Source organism: Arachis duranensis, chromosome 4, assembly GCF_000817695.3.
Source record: "Arachis duranensis cultivar V14167 chromosome 4, aradu.V14167.gnm2.J7QH, whole genome shotgun sequence".
Lineage (NCBI taxonomy): Eukaryota > Viridiplantae > Streptophyta > Magnoliopsida > Fabales > Fabaceae > Arachis > Arachis duranensis.
In genome coordinates, this window is record NC_029775.3 from 70,657,087 (window position 1) to 70,662,440 (window position 5,354).

Below are 5,354 nucleotides of genomic sequence, written 5' to 3' on the forward strand. Positions count from 1 at the left end.
GAGATTGTTGGTATGAAGCAAGCTATGGTCACCTTGTAAATCTCAGTTAGGCAGATTAAATGGTTATGGGTTCGAAAATTAATAAATAAATAGAAAATAAAAGGGATAGAAATACTTATGTAAATCAATAGTGGGAATTTCAGATAAGTGTATGGAGATGCTGTGCTACTCTTGAATCTCTACTTTCTTATTACATTCATCCAATCCTTCCTACTCCTTTCCATGGCAAGCTGTATGTAGGGCATCACCATTGTCAATGGCTACATCCCATCCTCTCAGTGAAAATGTTCCTATGCTCTGTCACAGCACGACTAATCATCTGTCGGTTCTCAATCAGGTTGGAATAGAATCCCTTGATTCTTTTGCATTTGTCATCACGCCCAGCCTTCAGGAGTTTGAAGCTCGTCACAGTCATTCAATCCTAGAATCCTACTCAGAATACCATAGACAAGGTTTAGACTTTTCGGATCCTCATGAATGCCGCCATCTATCTAGCTTATACCATGAAGATTCTGTTCGGGAATCTAAGAGATATGCGTCCGGCCTAGAGTAGAACGGAAGTGGTTGTCAGTCACGCGCGTTCATAGGTGAGAATGATGATGAGTGTCACGGATCATCACATTCATCAAAGTTAAGTGTAGTATATCTTGGAATAAGGATAGAAGAGAATTGAATAGGAAGTAATAATAATTGTATTGAAACTTGAGATACAGCAGAGCTCCACACCCTTAACCTATGGTGTGCAGAAACTCCACTGTTGAAAATACATAAGTAAAAGGTTTAGGCATGGCCGAATGGCCAGCCCCCAAAACGTGATCAATAGTCTCCTAAGATGAAGAATAAAACAAAACTGAGACCAAAGATGTCTAATACAATAGTAACTTATCCTATTTATACTAGACTAGCTACTAGGGTTTACATGAGTAAGTATTTGATACATAAATTTACTTCCGGGGCCCACTTGGTGTATGTTTGGGCTGAGCTTGATCTATCCACGAGCTGAGACTTTTCTTGGAGTTGAACTCCAAGTTATAACGTGTTTTGGGCGTTCAACTCCGGATCATGACGTTTTTCTGGCGTTTAACTCCAGACAGCAGCACGTACTTGGCGTTCAACGCCAAGTTACGTCGTTAATTTCCGAATAAAGTATGAACTATTATATATTGCTGGAAAGCTCTGGATGTCTACTTTCCAACGCCATTGAGAGTAAGCCAATTGGAGTTCTGTAGCTCCAAAAAATTCATTTCGAGTGCAAGGAGGTCAGATTCCAACAACATCAGCAGTCCTTTTGTCAGCCTTTTTCAGAGTTTTGCTCAAGACCCTCAATTTCAGCCAGAAATTACCTGAAATCACAGAAAAACACACAAACTCATAGTAAAGTCCAGAAATGTGAATTTAACATAAAAACTAATGAAAACATCCCTAAAAGTAGCTTGAACTTACTAAAAACTACCTAAAAACAATGCCAAAAAGCGTATAAATTATCCGCTCATCAATCTCTTTATCTGAAGAAAATGCCTGAAGAAGCTCAAGAACTCATTGAAATGGTTGCAAATAACCAATTCATGTACACTTCTGAAAGGAATCTTGTGAACAATGGGACGAATCAGAAGAAAGGAGTTCTTGAGATTGATACTCTGAATGCCATATTGGCTCAGAACAAAATATTGACTCAGCAAGTCAATATAATTTCTCAAAGTCTGTCTGGAATACAAGCTCCACCAGGCAGTACTAAGGACGCTTCATCTGAAGAAGAAGCTTATGATCCTGAGAACCCTTCAATGGAAGAGGTGAATTACATGGGAGAACCCTATGGAAACACCTATAATCCTTCATGGAGAAATCATCCAAATCTCTCATGGAAGGATCAACAGAGACCTCAACAAGTTGTCCCCAAAAATAGAGGCATGACAGTGGTTCATAATGAAAAGAATGAACTGGTTCCTACAAGAACAGTTACAGGGTAACGCATGTGTATTGACCATAGAAGGCTCAATACAGCCACGAGAAAGGATTATTTTCCTTTACCATTCATAGACCAAATGCTAGAAAGACTAGCGGGTCATGATTATTACTGCTTTTTGGACGGCTATTTAGGCTATAACCAAATTGCAGTAGATCCTCAGGACCAAGAGAAAACAGCATTTACATGTCCTTCTGGAGTATTTGCCTACAGAAGGATGCCTTTTGGTCTGTGCAATGCACCTGCAACCTTCCAGAGGTGCATGCTCTCTATCTTCTCAGATATGGTAGAGAAATTTCTAGAAGTCTTCATGGATGATTTTTCAGTATTTGGAGACTCATTCAGCTCATGCCTTAACCATCTAGCACTTGTTCTGAAAAGATGCCAAGAGACCAACCTAGTTTTAAACTAGGAGAAATGTCATTTTATGGTGACTGAAGGAATTATCCTTGGGCATAAAATTTCAAGCAAGGGAATAAAGGTGGATCAAGCAAAGGTGGAGGTAATTGAAAAATTACCACCACCTGCCAATGTTAAGGCAATTAAAAGCTTTCTGGGACATGCAGGATTCTACAGGAGGTTTATAAAGAATTTTTCAAAAATTGCAAAACCTCTAAGCAACCTACTAGCTGCTGACACACCATTTGTGTTTGACACACAGTGTCTGCAGGCATTTGAGACCCTAAAAGCCAAGCTGGTCACAACACCAGTTATCTCTGCACCAGACTGGACATTGCCATTCAAACTAATGTATGATGCCAGTGACCATACCATTGGTGCAGTGTTGGGACAGAGGCATAACAAACTTCTGTACGTCATTTATTATGCTAGCCGTGTTCTAAATGACGCACAAAAAAATTACACAACCACAGAAAAAGAGTTACTTATAGTGGTCTATGCCATTGACAAGTTTAGATCCTATTTGGTAGGGTTAAAAGTGATTGTGTACACTGACCATGCTACTCTTAAATACTTACTCACAAAGCAGGATTCAAAACCCAGACTCATAAGGTGGGTGCTGCTTCTGCAAGAGTTTGATATAGAAATAAGAGACAGAAAAAGGACAGTAGAAATAAGAGACAGAAAAGGGACAGAGAACCAAGTAGCTGATCATCTGTCCCGAATAGAACCAGTAGCTGGGGCGTCCTTCCCTTCTACTGAGATTTCTGAGACTTTTCCAGATGAGCAACTCTTTGCCATTCAGGAAGCTCCATGGTTTGCAGACATTGCAAACTATAAAGCTGCGAGGTTTATACCCTAGGAGTACAGCAGGGTGCAAAGAAAAAAATTAATTTCAGATGCCAAGTACTACCTATGGGATGAGCCATATCTCTTTAAGAGATGTGCAAACGGAATAATCCGTAGATGTGTACCTAGAGAGGAAGCACAAAAAATCCTGTGGCATTGCCATGGATCACAGTATGGGGGACATTTTGGAGGTGAGCGAACAGCCACCAAGATCCTCCAATGTGGATTCTACTGGCATACTCTCTATAGGGATGCCCGAGAGTTTGTGCGTAACTGTGACAGTTACCAAAGAGCTGGTAACTTGCCTCATGGTTACACCATGCCTCAACAAGGGATCTTAGAGATTGAATTGTTTGATGTATGGGAAATTGACTTCATGGGTCCCTTCCCACCATCATACTCAAACACTTATATTCTGGTGGCAGTAGACTATGTATCTAAATGGGTAGAAGCAATTGCCACACCCAATAATGATACCAAGATCGTGCTGAAATTCCTCCAGAAACATATCTTCAGCAGGTTTGGTGTTCCCAGAGTACTAATCAGTGATGGGGGCACTCATTTCTGCAATAAACAGCTGTACTCTGCTATGGTTCGATATGGAATTAGCCACAAAGTAGCAACTCCATATCATCCACAGACAAATGGGCAAGCTGAAGTCTCTAATAGAGAGCTAAAAAGAATCCTAGAACGGACTGTTATTGCCCGTAGAAAGGATTAGGCAAAGAGCTTGGATGATGCTCTGTGGGCATACAGAACAGCATTCAAGACTCCTATAGGAACCTCTCCATACATACTTGTGTATGGGAAGGCCTGTCATCTGCCCGTGGAACTGAAACATAAAGCCTACTGGGCAACCAGATTCCTAAACATGGATGCTAAGTTAGCTGGTGAAAAAAGATTGCTCCAGCTAAATGAGCTAAAGGAGTTCAGATTCAGTGCCTTCGAAAATGCAAAAATCTATAAGGAAAAGGCAAAGAAGTGGCATGACAAAAAGTTGTCATCCAGAGTCTTTAAACCAGGACAAAAAGTTCTGCTCTTCAACTCTAGGCTCACACTATTCCCAGGAAAACTTAAATCCCGATGGAGGGATCCGTATGTGATTACAAGAGTGTCACCATATGGATATGTTGAGCTTCAGGATATTGATTCTGATAAAAAGTTCATTGTTAATGGACAGAGGATCAAACATTATCTTGAAAGCAATTTTGAGAAAGAATGCTCAAAGCTGAGGCTTGAATGAATCTCAGTAAAAGGTCCAGCTAAAGACGATAAAGAAGCGCTTGCTGGGAGGCAACCCAGTCATTAGTAGGTTATCTGTTGTATTTAATAAAAGTTTGATACATATTCTCAAAGGGTGATCATCAAAATTGAAGGAATTCACAGAGTTACAGAAGGATTCAGTGCAAAAAGAAGAGAAAAGGAGCTTGCTGGCAAAAAAATGCCAGTAAGGGGTGCTCTGGGCATTAAACGCCAGAATGGGCACCATTCTGGGCGTTTAACCCCAGTAAAGGTACCATTTTGGGTGTTAAATGCCAGAATGGGCACCATTCTGGGCGTTTAACGCCAGGTGTGCAGCATCCTGGGCGTTTAGCAAAACGCCCAGTGAAGAAGGGATTTCTGGCGTTTAACGCCAGCCAGGGCTGGGCGTTAAACGCCCAAATTGGCCAACATTTGGGCGTTAAATGCCAGAATGGATACCATTCTGGGCGTTTAACGCCAGATAGGTGGGGGACAGAGATTTTGCTTTCCACTTCAAATTTTTTCAAACTTTCCTGTTTTGATCCATAATTTTCTACATAAACACATTTCAAACTTTCATCATTCACCTTCAAATTTTAAAAAATCAAAATCATTCTTTAAATCTCTTTCAAATCCTTTCCAAATCTTCTTCAAAAACTCAAACATCTCTCAAATTCTTTCCATATCTTCTCAAATCTCTTTCAAAATTTTCGAAATCTCTCCCCCTTCCTTATAAATACACGTTCGGCCATTCCCTTTTCCCCACCATTCGAATTTGCTCTCCCCCTCTCCCTCCTCTTTACTTTCTTTCTTTTTGCTTGAGGACAAGCAAACCTCTAAGTTTGGTGTGTGTTTTTCCGTGATCACTAAGCTAAGGCTCTTCAAGATCATGGCTCCCAAG